The sequence below is a fragment of the Bidens hawaiensis genome, unplaced genomic scaffold (assembly GCF_021521415.1).
Source record: "Bidens hawaiensis isolate Kalapana, Puna unplaced genomic scaffold, B.hawaiensis_p1.1 tig00031794_1, whole genome shotgun sequence".
Lineage (NCBI taxonomy): Eukaryota > Viridiplantae > Streptophyta > Magnoliopsida > Asterales > Asteraceae > Bidens > Bidens hawaiensis.
In genome coordinates this window covers 148,392-165,066 of record NW_027495377.1, presented here as the reverse complement: position 1 = coordinate 165,066, position 16,675 = coordinate 148,392, and the positions used below count along the sequence as shown (strand labels likewise).

At 34.0% G+C, this 16,675-nt stretch overlaps 2 pseudogenes across 1 annotated transcript; both read left to right on the top strand.

Annotated features, from left to right (window-relative positions):
• Nucleotides 1–761: 761 nt before the first annotated feature.
• Nucleotides 762–1,829, top strand: LOC143582587 (DNA repair protein XRCC2 homolog pseudogene; annotated as a pseudogene).
• An 11,703-nt stretch (nucleotides 1,830–13,532) lies between these two features.
• LOC143582596 (3-beta-hydroxylase pseudogene) lies at nucleotides 13,533–16,027 on the top strand (annotated as a pseudogene). Its single transcript, XR_013143998.1, has 2 exons — nucleotides 13,533–14,456; nucleotides 15,416–16,027. The product of XR_013143998.1 is annotated as a 3-beta-hydroxylase pseudogene (transcript).
• Nucleotides 16,028–16,675: the final 648 nt, after the last annotated feature.

Below are 16,675 nucleotides of genomic sequence, written 5' to 3'. Positions count from 1 at the left end.
GTAGTGGGCTTTCGAGCTCCCGGATTTCCATGAAACAAAAAACGATCTTCTGCTATTTGAGTGTATGAGGTGGTCATTTGCCGGTCTTTATTAGTCCGTCATTCAAAAAATTTACTCACGTGTTTTGCTGGGATGAGCCGTCGTCACTGTGGCGAAGAAATACAAGAATACGGACTAATCTATCCTTTAACAGGTTCATTGCTATCACTCACTTTCAATTTCATACAACAATATGAAATTTTTTATATTGGGGCTTGGATCGATTAAACTTCATATATACTGTTGAACAATTAGGGTTCCGTTTTAGTTGTATAATTTCTTTGCATGGCGTTCCTGATGATCATTTTAAAGCAAATGCATTGGTTAGGTTTTCAGTTTATTCGGTTTGAAGATCTTTTCTGTCTCAACCAAAAACATAACCGAACCGAGTTCAGGTATTCGCTTTCCACTGAATAAACTGAACAACTTTTAATTTAATTAAAAAAAAAAATCATTTTAACTAACTTAGATTAGACTAAAATTGTAATTGGATCAGGCTAAATAACAAAACTTACATAATCAATTATTTGCTATTCGTTTTGAACCGAATTCATATTATGTGAAACATAAAACCGAACTATCAGTTCGGTTCTGGTTCAAAACCGAACCAAAAATCTATTTTGTAATTCAGTTTGGTTAATTTGGTTTCAGTTTGATTCCTTTTTTTTGTAAACCGGGTTCAGTAACGGTGGAACCTGGTGTTTAAGCTCATTTCACTTCAGTGCATTGATTCACTTTAATTTGACCAATTGGCAGTAAAAATGGCTAAAACATGGATAAGCAGTGATGAAACCGCAAAACAAATGCTTACCAGAGTTCTTAAAGACAGACCATTGTTACACCTACCACCTCCCCTTCACAGGGTGCCCCTGGGTGTCAACACCATCCTTGAGATCACAGGCCCGTCTCCTTCAGCCAAAACCGAGATCTTGCTCCACGTGGCAGTTAACTGCATTCTTCCAAAAACCGAAATGGCGTGCAATATGGTGGTTTGGAACATACTATATTATTCTTTGACTTGGATTGTCGGTTTGACATCCACCGTCTTTCTCAGATTCTGAAACTGAGAATAACCGAAGCCGGTACAATGCATAAAGCTAAAGATTCTCAAACTGAGTGTGATGAGAGTGACGTGTTTAACGAGTGTATGAGACGGTTTTTATACACGCGATGTTATGATAGTTTTGAGTTTCTTTCCGCTTTGAAGGGGTTAAACTATAAACTCACGGGCAATGGTGTTTATATTCTTATGATCGATAACATAGGGCGTTTCAGTCAATTGACCGTGGCTTCTCGTCTTTACCCCAACAGAACCCTAGTAGGAAAAAGATTGGTGTTCAAACCGTGTTTGAAACTGTTGTTCAAGAGTTGAAGAAACTCGTGGGACTGCATTCGATGATCGTTTTAGCTACAAAAACGGTTTCACAAGTTAAAAGTTTGTATTCGGCCCGGGTTTCAGGGGGTTTAAAGGGCGGGTACCAGGAGTATATGCCGTTAACATGGCAGTCGTTTGTTACACGACGGATTGTTGTGAGACGTTTAGATGAGGAACGGAAGTTTGGGGATAGAGTTTCTTATTTGGCAGAGTGGTTATTGCCGGCTTTAGGTGTCTCAGATGAGTTTGTTGTTTGCGACAATGGGATTAAAGCTTTGTTGGGAGGATAGTAAATATTATGAATTATGAATTGACTCGATTGCGGTTTTTTGATGCATGCTAAGTGTTTATAAAGTTACTAAAAGTTTTATATTGTTATTGAAGTGTATATTAGTTGTAATCATATAGTGTTAGCGTGGCCGATAGCGATTGATATCAAAGAAGTTTAGATTATCATCAGAACTTTTGGTTAAACTCGATGAGCGTGGCCCATGTACGATCTTTTAACTCTATGATTCAAGGAACCGATACTAAGGTTCGGTTCGCATAATTTTTTAAAAGAAATTTGAATTGGAAATGGAATGGCTTTTTTGGAAAATCCATAATGTGTTGATTGATAAACTTGTTGATGGAATTGAAATTCCCCTCCTACCCCCCAATAAAGACTAACAAATGAGTTGAGTCGGGCGGGTTCAGATCAGAATGGGTCAAAAAAGTTACTTTGGTTCGGGTCGGGCCAGGTTCGTAATTTACATCGGAAAGGGGTCGGCTTTGAATGGTTTCGAGTCGGAACGGGTTTCAGGTATGAACGAGTTTTGAGTCGGGACGGGTTTCGGGCCGGTGCAGGTTTATGGGTTTTGAGTCTAGACAGGTTTCAGGATGGGACGAGTTCCGACCCGAAACCTCTTCCAACCTGAAATGCTTTCCGACCCGAACCCTTTCCAAATTGAATCCATGCAGACTCAAAACCCGTTATGACCCAAGACCTGTTCCGACCCGAGACCCATTCCAGGCTGAAACTCGATTCGATCCGAAACACGCCTTCACCTGAAACCTGTCCCGAACCTGATCTGACCCGAACCCATGCCGATCTGAAACCCATTTAGACCCGAAGCCTGTTACGACTCACCAAATTGAACACTCTAGTGCTTTTTTGAACTTTATTTTTGAAAGTGAACGGATTCTTGAGGTTCTAACGAACATGAGATCTAATTGGAATTAGTTTAAAATTCAAACTATTTCCCTACCCAACCGAGCACACCATGTCATGTGATTTAAATTCCAATTTCTACGAATTCCATAAAACGAACACGCCTTAACTTTGTTCATGGACACCATGTTTATAACTAATCAACCCATAACGACATGTGCATCTAATCAACTCATAACGACATGTGCCAGGCTCAAACCAAGAATAAACAAGCCCGAACAAACCAAAGTTTTAAACAGCCCAACATGCTGATGAACTAGAAATGGGCAACAGGAAAACCACCCTTGAGTGGCTTATATGATTAAAAAACTTATATATTGAGCATATGGTGTAGCATACAGCATGAGCATACTAATCAAGGACCTTATGTGTTAATTCACATGTGAAGTTATGCTAATCTTTCTTGCAAACTAATCTTAAGTCCAAAGTGCATGATTCAATGGCGACCCTAACTTACTTCCATAAGTTTGTTTGGATGTGTCTAATTCTCTTATGGGTGAGTTTGAATCATACTTGTTTCAAACTTATCATATATAAGTATATGTATGTGAGAGTGGTGGACTTGTGACCCATCCACCCTCCCCTCTGCTTCTCCAGACCAGGTTGTCGGACTTGATCTGCATAACACTTCCTTGTCTGTGACCTCCTCGGCCGCGCTCCACCGGGTCATCCGGATCTCGGTTTGCTGGTACGCGTTGGAGGTGCTCTTAGTATATATAGAGAAGATAGAGATAGATTTAGTTTTTCTGATGATATATTCTATCTATTACTACTTTAAGATTAAGACTTTATGGTCTACGGTTATGTAATATAAGTAAAATTGTCTTTTGTACTAATTGCATGTGTGATGGGTGCTCGCGTGATGTGACGGATAATACATACCGGTAATCATGCAATTTGTAGTTCATTAATAAGAAAATTATAATAATACCATATTCAAATTAAAGTGGATAAAACGTCTGCTTTTATGATGTAGATGTTTAAAAAAAATCATGAAAGAGAATGCTATGATATTTTAAAAATCATAGGGAAAGTTGTTTTTGAAAGGAAATTAAAAGATTTATATGAGTGAAGATGAAAAGATAATATCAATGTTGTTGAGACAGGACCAGACAGGCCGGTTGAACCGGTTCGACTGGGATTCAGTTCACCGACTGGTCCGGTTCTATACAGTTCATTCGGCTCTCAGAAACCCGGTCGGTTCGACCAGAAAACTGGACCGGTTGAACCGGTTTTATTTAAAAATTTTTGTTTTTGAAAAATCTGTTTTCCAGCATTTTTTAAGCAAAAAATCCGTTCGACCTGCCCGACCAGTTCGTTGTCTGATCCGGTTATGAATTGGATAATATTGTAAGTACTATTTAAAATATTAAAAATTGTGTAGTAAGAAGGGTATCAAAATGTAAATATTAATTAAAAATATGAATGGACCAAAGACAATTTTACCTGTTAAAATAGTTTTTATTTTAAACATGCATGAACGCATCAATTTAGTGTCTTATAAAAACATAAAAATGTTTTTAAAATAAATTTGAAAAAGTCTTAGGCTACCAATCCTACCATAGTTATGTTATGAAAATGATTCGACCAAATTTAGTAAATGATGGAAAGGACTCGACAAAGACTTATAAATTATAGGTTTCACACATGATAACTATTTATGTATTAAACATCATATGGATACTAGCTTGAGTCACATCTAATCAAATCTAATATAATCCAATCTAATCTAATCTAAAAAGATGGTTTTTTCATATGGCATCATTATAGAGTGTCTACATTGGATTCCACATAAGCAATTCTTTTAAATACATTTTCCACCTAATTAACATTTATTAAAATGTATAACAATTCATTAAATGCATATAATCCTATATCCATTATTTTTCATTTAACTACCATTATAAAATTATATTAATCTATTCATATGACTTTAGAAAGACTAATATTTAACATTTTACAATTCAATATAAAATTCTTCATTAATTTTATTTTATATTCATTTAAATCAATAACAAAAGTTTGACTATATAAATCTTTTATTTTTTTTATACATGTAATTCAATTTTAAACCTTAAAGTTATAATTTGATTTAAATGAATATAAAATAAAAGTTATAAATAAAAAGTATTATATGAAATAACTGAATTTATGTATTACATGTAATGATATTTATTTTTATTAATTTCCACCCGTGTGGAACACGAGATCTAACCTAGTATACTATATGGGAAATTGATATGAAAAATATTTAATAATTAAGCAAAATAAAAAAATAATAAAATTTATCATACAATATTAAATGATAACAGCTGTAAATTAGTATTTAAAGCAATTAAAAAAATACACTAATACGCTACTATATTTCATATATTTGCTATTGTTTTGGTTAATGTACCATATGGTGTTCCAGGAAAAGATAGTATACAAACAATAAAAGTTCATTATATTGATAATCATAAAGATAAATACAATAGATGATTATTAGTTATTAATAAGTAACATTACGATTATAAAAGTAAAACAACAAACAATACAATAATAATCATAAATTAGTAATGGTGTCTTTGTATACTACATTTACGGTCTACTCCTGAGTCAAGTTATAGAGAGAAAGGAAAGTGGAAAGAATCACGAGGAAATGGGTGTTATAGAGATTTTTTTGGATGGAAAGGAATTGAATGGAAATGAAATTGAGAGGAAACTGATGGTGTTTTCTTTCTTTCCAAATTGGACGGAAACAGAGGGGAAAAGAAATAAAGAAGTTACAATTACTATACTACCCTCATCTTGTTAAATGTTTCATTCTTTTTCTAATGTTATCCAAAGTGAAGCCATTGTTCATCATCAAAGTACTCGATGCCCCAAGCATACCCACATGCCACATCAGCTTCTCAATGCCCGTTCTTATCAGGTATACTACTGAAGTTAATTTCACTTTGTTTTCTTGTGAGCAATTTGTTTTAGATCTGAAACTTTGTGTTTTGATTGTTTGTGGTTAGATATGTAGATTGAACTTGTGTCGTGGTTCGGATTTGGAATCGGAGTTTAGTTGACCCAATTTTGAAAAGATTTGGTTTGATTTGGAATGTGATTACGTTTCTAGGACACATGTGTAGATGATTTTGTGTAATTAGGATTAGAATTAGGGTTGACTGTGGTTAGGGTTAGTCCAGTCGGTTTTTGGCTGGGCTGTGAGCTCTGTTTTCTTTGGTTTGTTAGTAATAAATTGGCTATAATATATATATATATGCTCTATTAATTGATTGCTTTATGCTCAGATGTAAAAAGTTGCATCTGAATTCGAAAGATAAATATGGATTCAAGTAATAGGGTCAAACACTAGTATCTAAAAGTTCACCATTCATGTGATATGTTGTCTTCAGTGCTCTCCATATATATGCATATGAAATAAATATGTTCCGAACTAATATCTAACTATTGCAGTTTTAGAAACGCATTATCTGTAAATGAATGACAAACTAACTCATTTGCTTATCATTTGCAGGTGTCCCAAATAACAGGTTAGAACCACCAACAAAAAGGCTTTTTTGGATAAACTTAATGCATGTACATTTCAGATGGTAATCAGGTCAGTACACACACACTCTGGAGACTAGCTAGTTTGGGACTCAAAGGCTGGAGAGCATAACCACAAACGAGTAATAGATAATTGAAAGCAATGTGTTTCTTATTTTAATTTTAAGGGTATAATGGTAAAGTTATAACGTTCCTTTCTTTTCCTTTCTACTAGGGAACACATAAAATGTATACTTTCTTTTCCTTTCCATTAAACTAAGGAACATGAAATAATATCACTCTTTTCCTTTCTTTTCTCTCTTAGTTTCCTTTCCTTTCTTTTCTCTCAGGAACAGAGTGTTAATGTTGCATTAAACGCATTGTTTATTAATTATTATACACCAGAAAATACCGGATTTAAATCAAATCCTTGTGATATTGATTAGTATAAATTTTGAAATCTTTTATCATATATAAGTTTTATAAAATTAAAAATTTCAAAAATAGTCATCTATAATACAATTAAGTATTTATTAAGTTGCTTTCGTTCTTGAAATTAGTTTATTAGGCCCATGAATATACCTTAACGTTCAGAACGTTAAAGCTGAGTTGACAAGAGTTAACGAGTGGTATACTGATATACAACTCTCTTCATGGGTTAAGGGGCGCTAAATGCAAAGTGGGTTAAAATGTTAACACGTTTTAAAATTTTCTACACACACACACATAATAATAATTTTTTAAGAATCAATTTTAAATTAAATAAAGAAAGGTAAATAGGGGTTAAACAATTTTCTTAGGTGATGTGGAGTGAAATGGAGTAAAGTAGATAATGTAGTGCGTCCGTAGAGTTTAAGAGCTTGAATGTATACCCCCATGGACCAATACTTATCCATTAACAAATAAATGGTAATGAATGATTATAAGGATTTAATTAGTTTCAAAGTTGTAAGGATTATTATGGATTAATGTAAGAGTGACAACTGACAAAACATTATAAGTTTTTATTTGAGTATACACACACACGTATTATCAGCTTACTCGTGCTTTTGAATAAATGGACTACAAAGAAAACACATAATGGACGAAACTCATATTATTATAATCGTATTACCATAATTAGATAGTTAAATGCATTTTGATGCTTAGGATATTCTAAAATGATGCTTAATTAATCTTACTTAAGTATTCTTGATAGACTAATAAAGCCATAAACCAGCTGTAACTCTCTTATAATATTACCAAGAAATATTATTAATACGTGATAGACTGATAATAGAGAATATTAGGTAGCATGCGCAACTCTCTCATATAGTATATACATGGTACATTGTCGTTATTAGTACATATACACTAATAATTATTTGGCTTGGATTTGTTTCGGTTTTCATTGTGGATGAGAGAAAATATGGACGCAGGTGATAGCAACGGCGTGTTCAGAAATTTTTTTCAAATGAGTTTACTGTTTAGGTCGGTTCAAAGGTTTGGGTCGGTTAAGCTTTATCACATAACTAATTATCTATATCAATTAACAAATTTCAACATAATTGCATTCATGCTTTCTAATTCTAATTTTAACAAATAAACAAAAAAAATTCGAATCAAAACATCTAATATACATGAAATATAAGCTTATCATGAAGGACTGAATGGTCAAGGGTAAGAGTGAGCAGAAAACCGAATTAACCGAAACAACCACACCAAAAAAAACCGAACCGAAGCATTAACCGACGTTAAGTTTTTGTTTTTTTTTTGAAAAACCGAAATTTCGGTTTCGATTCGATTATCCATTTTTAAAAAGCCGAAAAAACCGAACCGATTGATGATGATAAAGATTATCAAGATGATGAGGAATGAACTAAACTTTTAAGATAAATAAATAAGATGATGAATAAAGATCGGGACTAAACTTTTAATGATTTTTAATTTTAGAAAATTGGATTTTAATAATTCCAACTTTCTGTTGTTGGCCAATAATAATCGCAACTTTGTTTATTCCCACCAGTGGTCCCAAATTTAAAAAAGTTGGCTCTCAATGGTCCTCCGTTAAAAAAAACCTAACGGCGTTAAGTTTTTTCTAAATTTCAAACTGATTTTTTAGGGCTTTTGATCGGAAGGAGGAAACGAGTCGATTAACGTAAAACTTAGCTCGAAATATGCTTCAAATGGCTTGATTAGTCCTTCAAATCGGGTGTTTGAACTTCGAATTAACAAAAATTAAGCTGTTTGGAGTATCGTTTCGTGCTAAGTTTTACATCAATCGACCCGTATCCTTCTTCTGATCAAAAACACTAAAAAATCAGTTTGAAATTCGGAAAAAAACTTAACGCCATTAGGTTTTTTTAACGGAAGATCATTGAGAGCCAACTTTTTTAAATTTAGGACCACTGGTGGGAATAAACAAAGTTGAGATTATTACTGGCCAATAACAAAAAGTTGGGATTATTAAAATCCAATTTCCTTTAATTTTTAAATTCAATTTAGCAACTTTGTATTCGTATAGTTCCACCTAAGACATTCCTATTTTTGTTTTTTGAATTCGATATATATGTGGACTGTGGTACTTTAACACGTTCTTATACAAGCTTAAAATATGTATTTTCATTTTTTAATTTTTTTTTTTTGCAATGTCAACACATAATTGAAAAAAACCCGAAAATAACCGAACTGAAACCGAAAAACTGAAAATCGAAAAATCAGAAGCCGAACGGTTTGCATATTCAAATAACCGATTACTTCGGTTTCGCCTAATAACCGAACCGAACCGTGCTCAACCCTAGTCAAGGGGAGGCGGAGGGCAGCACGGCAGAGGTGGTTGCCAGGCAATGGCGGTTGTGTTAGCCGTTAGGTTCGATGGAGTTGGAATGACGATGGTGGTTGTGTCATTGATCAAGTCAAAATAATCATCAGACCATAAAAGATATCAACAACAGTTTCACATTTAGGCCAAATAAACAAATTTCCGTCTTTAAAGACAAAAGATTAGAAATAAATGAGACGGAATCTCATCTTGCCCTCGGTAGACGATAATACCAGGAAAGAACTCAGTGGTCCTTTGGCATCATTATCAGAGGTGCAATCAGAACACAAAAACTACTCCAATTTCTTTGCATCATCAACTATCATTCCCATTCCCGTACAAGTAGGATGAAACCTATAATATGCAATTTTTTATGTAATAGTTAACCACAAGCCACCATTTTATATCCATTATTTTCAAGAATATTAATTGGTACCATAATTTTTTTTCTCTCGTAAATAATTTTTGAGAATTCAAGAATAAGATATGTTTAAAAAAAACACTGGAGATACTAGCTAAAAAAAGCATGGTCAAAGCGGAAATCAAACCTGGGTTCCCATAATAGGAAACACAAGGTGTTTACCAATATACTTGGTTTCAGTTTGTGTATGGATTCACTCACCGTTTATATATGGATTCACTCTCATATTTTATACAGGTGTTTGATATAAAATCCGAAACTTAGTTATTTCTCTTAAACCCACACCTGTATATGTAGATCCGCCCCTGGATGATAGACACTACAAATTGTTAAAGAAAACTAGTTTCAGAAAACATATTTGAATAGTTAAGCCATCAGAAGCAAATTAAAAAGAAAATTTATAAACTAAGTAAGATTAGTAAAAGCTATGACTATTATTATGTATTATTAATCAACTATTTATTTTGTTATAACAAAAATAACCATAGACCAGTCGTTTTTTTCTAATTATATAAAATTAGAATACTCGCTAAGTAAATGGTTATATTGGGAATGCCAAGAATCTATCGTTTGGGGTTTTTTTTTGGGGGGGGGGTTGTTTACGGTAATAAAATTAGTGTTGAATTCATTACCGACTTATTATTTCTCACATTATAAAACCAGTCATGAAAGAAGCATTTGGAGGCCAAACAGGTCGTGAAGACGTTTTTTGAGGCCAAATATGTCATCAAGACGTGTTTCGACGTGACACTTCTGAAAATTTTGATTTCTTAGAGTAAAAGCAGAACCTTACTCCGATAAAAGCACATTTATGAATGGAGAAATTCCCAAAATGTCCCATTAATAGAGAGAGATTCCAGTTTGTCCCCATAGATAAAAGTTTTCAGAAATGTCCTCTATAAACACGTCTTTGACAATATGTTTGGTCTCAATGTGTCTTTCACGACATGTTTCGGCTTAACTCGTCTTTCACGACCTTCTTTACCATCAAACGTGTCTTTCACGACCTGCTAACCTCTAATGCGTCTTTTACGACGTGTTTGGCCTCTTTGACGATATGTTTAGTCTCAACGCGTCTTTAATGACATGTTTGGGCTTAAGACGTCTTTCACGATATGTTTTGCCACCAAGAGCGTCTTTCACGACCTTTTAGCCTCTAATGGTCTTTCACGACGTGTTTGGCCTCGTTTGTTTTTATTTTTTAATACTACATTATAATAACTAATTTTACCCGTATTTGTTTTTTTCTTGTATAACTTTTAATATATAAAGTTATATATAATTTCAAATATGTTATTGAGACGTCTTTATATTTATTTACATGTTTTCATAATTTTATTCAAAGCTAAGTCGTGTCAAATTTATGTTGAAATGTTCAATAAATGTTTAAAAAAGTTTGACGAAACTCGGTTTTAAGTAAAGTTTATGCCAACACGTAGATAAAAATAAACACGTCTCAACGATATATTTGGAACTTTATAAAATTTTACGTTAAAAATTATTAAAAAAACAAATATGCGTAAAATTAATTATAATAATGTAATATTAAAAAAACAATTAAGAGGCCAAACATGCTATGAAAGACACGTTGAAGACTAACGGGTCGGGAAAGATGCGTTAAGACCAAACTTTTCGCAAAAGACACGTTGAGACCAAACATGTCGTCAAAGACGTGTTTATAAGGAAAATTTTTGGAAATTTTTATTTACGAGGACAAAATGAAATCTCTCTCCAATAATGGGGTCTTCCTTTTCGGGTTGGTCCATACAAATCCAAGTGTACTAGTTTTCATTTTTATAATTTTCCCTTAATGATAAATGAAAAATATGTTGTTGTTGGAATTGAACTCAACACCTTGCTTTGAAATGTTCATGGCTTACCAGCTCAACCAGGATGAATTGATGTTAGTCTTCTCTTTCTTTTAATTGGTATATATATTCACAACCTTCCATTTTATTACTTTTAAAATGCAAATACAAATTATTCTTACTAATCTATGTATTTTAGGAAAATTATTTATAGATCCTTAAGATATGTTAAAAAGTAAATTTAACTTTTTTATTTTACTTTTTAACCACTCGTGTATCACATTATCCTAGTATATATAATATTATTTACATAAGCTATGTGAGTCATTACTTGTTTTAGTTATTAAAATGAGCAAGGAGACCAAGTATGATGTTATGCCCTACCCATATAAAAACCTGCATCCAAACAAAAAACAAAAACATTTGTTCTAGATGCAACCTGTATGCCTCAAGTCAAATGGTAATTTGAGATATAAAACCGTACCTAAAACTTAAAAGCATTTTCATATTGTTACACACGTATAATCTTTATATCATTTGTGACGTTATATTGCTCTTATTGATCAAACACATTGTTGTTAAATCAAAACCAGGTTAACATAATAATCCATTAAGTGTGTGTAAATAAAGATGTAAATGCGTCTTTTATATTAGAGTTAAGTGTCATTTTAGTAACTGTGGTTTGTCCAATTACGCAACCTTAGTATCTTTTTTGAATTTATTGCAAATGACTACTTTACTTTTTTAAAACTTGCAATTTTAGTACTTTTTTCTAATTCCGTCTATTTTTGTTTGTTAAGGCAAGGGTAATTCGATAAATTTGTTATTTTCTTAATTCTTTTATTTTCTTTTCTTTTATTGGCCTTCCCCTTAGAAAACAAAAATAAAAGGAATAAATATATATTTTTTTAAATCCTACGTCTAACTTGAAGTTTGAGAACCAACATTCCAACAATTGAAGCCTATCAAAAACCACCCCTCCACCAAAGACCGCCGCTACCTTTGAAGACCACCCAAACACTATCGAAAACCACCACCGCCAACACCAAAAACCACCGCCGCCCCGATTTTGCATCTAAAGCCATCGGACGCTACCCTATCCGTAGTTCCTCATATCTGCTAGCCACCATCGCCCCCTTCAGATATGGAATTTGCGGGTTTATGGTCGATTATAGTGGTGTGGGGTGTATATATATATCAATTTTGACGGGGGTTGACGAGTTGCCGGCAAATCGATTGGGTTTCTAGAAATTCAGATTAGATTTGTGTGGTTGTTTAATGATGGTCGTTTACTTCGGGTGGTGTGAGATGCGGTGGAAGTCGCGGTGGTCTACGGTTGTTTCCTCCTGTCATTAGTATTAGTACCATTGCCGCCCCTTGCCGGGCCTGTACAATGGTCACCGGAAATTTTGTTGCCGGAATTACATAGTGGTGGTGGTTCCGTAGCTGTGTGGTGGCGGTTACCTTGTTGGAAAAGAGTGTTTGCATAATTGATGCTTGGATGTGGGTTTAATTAAAAAAATTGTGATGGACAAATTTCCTTTTTTCTAAACACACCTTCCCCTTTTACTTCAAGAAGAGAAAATATAAAGAAAAGAAAAGAATTAAGAAAATACTAAATTACCCCTGACTTAACGGATAAAAATAGACGGAGTTAGAAAAAAGTACTAAAATGCAAGTTTTAGAAAAGTGAAGTAGCCATTTGCAATAGATTCAAAAAAGGTACTAAAGTTGCGTAATTAGACAAACCACAAGTACTAAAATAGCACTTAACTCTTTATATTATTAATAACTAGCTTTTATCCTCGTATTCAGGGGTTGCTTTACATTTTTTATTTATAATATTTATATACTTTTTTGCATTTTAATTTAGTTATTGTATGATAGTTAATAATATATCTTAGGGTTTGATGATGAAAGAGATTCACAAATAAGTAAGATGCTATAACCCGTTTAAAAGCTATCTGGGTTTATGAGACCCGTGACCCGTTTATTTTTTTTACTATATAATTGTTTTTTAATTATTCTTGTTGAAAAAATCGAATATTAATTTTATCATATCTCTATTTTATAGTATTTTCATATCAAATATTTGGTGATATTAATTTTTAATATAATAAGATGTTATAACTCGTTTAAGAACTATTTGGGTTTGGTAAGACCTATACCGGTTCCATTAGAAACCTTCGTTACAAATAAAACAATTAATGTATGCAATATTTAACTACATTAATAGTACCCCTAAAGTAATTTCTCTTTTTAATCAAATTTAATCGTCACCTTCCAACATCTGCTTATATATACACCTTCTGCCTTAACCATCACATTGTCCATTAATTCTCACTTAATCAACAATAATCATGTTAATCCTCTTTAATCAACTCCCTGTCTTCTTTTTCATTTTATCACTCATCACCATTCTCTCAAAATGGTATTTCTCCCCTTCAAAAACCCTAAAAAAATCACCACCTTCTCCATGGAAGCTTCCTATAATCGGAAACCTCCACCAACTCGGTCCAAGCCCGCACCGCTCTCTCCAAGCCTTAGCCAATAAACACGGCCCTCTCATGCTGCTTCATTTCGGTAGTGTACCGGTAGTTGTAGCCTCCTCGGCACATGCATCCCGGGAAATCATGAAAACAAATGATTTAACCTTTGTTAATCGTGCAAAATCAACCGTCCCGAGCATACTTTCGTATAATGCTCGGGATGTTGCATTTGCGGATTATGGAGAGTATTGGAGAAACATTAAAAGCATTGTTGTTCTCCAACTTTTAAGTTTGAAAAGAGTCGAATCGTTTCGTAGAATGAGGGAAGAAGAGACGGATATTATTATTGATAGGATCAGAAAGATTAGTTCTTCTTCTTCTTCTTCTTCTTCTTCTTCTTCTTCTTCTTCTTCGGTTGTTAATCTAAGCGAGTTGTTGATTTCTTTAACGAATGGTGTGATATGTAGGGCGGCGTTGGGGCGGAAGCACGGTGGAGAAAAGTTTAAAGAGTTGTTTGTGGAGTTTGTGGAGTTACTTGGTGTGTTTAGTGTTGGTGATTATATTCCATGGTTGTCATGGGTGGATCGTATCAATGGTTATGATGTTAGAGCGGTCAAGATCGCGGCTGAATTTGATGCATTTCTTGAAGGTGTCATCCAGGAGCATGTTGAAAGGAGAAAACAAGTATCAGAAGTTGATAAAGAGAGAGATTTTGTGGATATTCTGCTGGAAATCGAGAGTGATCAGGATGCCAATTTTGTTCTTCAAAGAGATACTCTGAAAGCACTTATCTTGGTAATCATTTCAACAACCATGCTTTAAAAATCATCAAACTATTGAATTTTATATTTATCAAAATTTGGTGTCATGACAGTATGGTTTACGAGACTATAAAATTATCAGTAAACACATAGATAAGATAAGAGAAGGGAGATTGAGATGGTTTGGACATGTGAAGAGAAGAGAGACGACGGCTCCTGTCCGATCTGTAGAAACTATTAGTATAGAGGGGAGGAGGGATAGAGGACGTCCCAAATTAACTTGGGCTGAGAGGATTAAGCATGATTTGCTAGATTTGCATCTCTCCGAGGACGTGGTTGAGGATAGAAATTCTTAAAGACGTAGGATTAAAGCTAAGGACTTTTAGGAGAAACATAGAGTTTTTTTATTATAATTCTATCGTAGGGGGGCGCCGTTTCCTTACCTTATCTCGAGTGTAAAATGACATATTACTATAATACACTATCCTCAAATTAGTATTTATAACACATATTTAGTATTCATTATTAATATCACTATTATTATTGATATGTTTACATGTTTAGTACAACTATTATTACTCGTGTTCATTACTAATATCATTATTATTACTATAACACATATTTAATACTGATCTACTCATTATAATATCACTATTATTGATCTGTTCATTATTAATATCACTATTATTACTATAACACATATTTAGTATTCATTACTAATATCACTATTATTATTGATCCCATGCATATGGTTTTCGAGCCAGGGTCTCTCTGGAAGCAACCTCTCTATCCTTTGGGACAGAGGTACGGTTTGCCTACATCCCACCCTCCCCAGACCCTGCTAACAACTTTGCTATTGGTGGGATTTATATTGGGTATGGTTGTTGTTGTTGTTGATAAACCAGTCCCAAATAGGCAAATGCCATGTATACGAAGAGACTGATATATAAATTTATTATACTTTAGTAACTAATGTTCAAGTTTTGTATGTAGGATGTGTTCACGGGTGGGACTGATTCAACTTACGCAACTCTTGAGTGGGAACTGAGCGAGTTAATAAGGAATCCGGACGCAATGAAGAAACTAAAACAAGAGGTATGTGAAGTGACCAAGGGCAAACCAAAGATCACCGAGGACGACTTAGATCAAATGCGATATCTAAAAGCGGTTGTTAAAGAAACTTTCCGAATGCACATGCCACTTCCGCTACTAGTTCCTCGTGAATGCACCCAAGATGTTAAACTAATGGGCTACGATATCGCAGCTGGGACACAAGTCCTGATCAACGCGTGGGCTGTTGGGCGAGACTCCTCTTTATGGGAGGACCCTGATGAGTTTCGGCCGGAAAGGTTCTTGGATAGTTCAGTTGATTATAGAGGGCTTCATTTTGAGTTGACACCGTTTGGTGCTGGACGAAGGAAATGCCCTGGAATACAGTTTGCTATGAGTGTTAATGAGCTTGTGTTGGCTAGTTTGGTGCATAAGTTTGATTTCAAGTTGCCTGATGGCCAAAAGGTTGAGGATTTAGACATGAGTGAGACTACTGGGATCACCATTCACAAGAAATTGCCTTTATTAGTAGTGGCAACTCCATATGTTAATTGAACCGCCCAAATCCCACCCCTATGTATACTAGCTTTGTAATAAAAATAAATAATAATTTTCATAAAATATTAAGTCTCATGCTTTCTTTGTAATCATACTATTATCATAACTTTTATGTTAGCTTTAATCCACATTCTCGTTCAAAATATAATTACTCAATCTTACCAAGGTGGTCTAACGCTTTTGTAGGCCAAAAGCAAACTCCAAATATATGGCGCTCCTTGGATTTTAACTTATGTTTTTTTAGTAGTATTGTATTCTTTGTTTTAGTTAGACACCAAAATAAGCATCTAGTATAACACTTTAAGATCACAAATATAAAAAATATTAAGTTTCATGATTTATATTTAATATAATTACATTGTCATTATTGAGAATCATACTTAGCTTTTTATTGTACTAAGATCTCCCTATTAACATCTACTTCCAAAATAAAAACAACATCAAACTCAGGGCCGGCCTAGACCCAATCCTTGGCTCGGCGATTGTTTAGGGTACGGCCTCACTTCAAAATGGTGGCCTCTCAAAATGACCACCTCTCTTGTGTCATTAGATTGCTTCATTTTAAAATGGTGGCAATCATTGATTTAACCCGGTTTTGACCCGTTTATGATTTATTTTCGCGGGTCTCGTGTGTTGGCACAACTA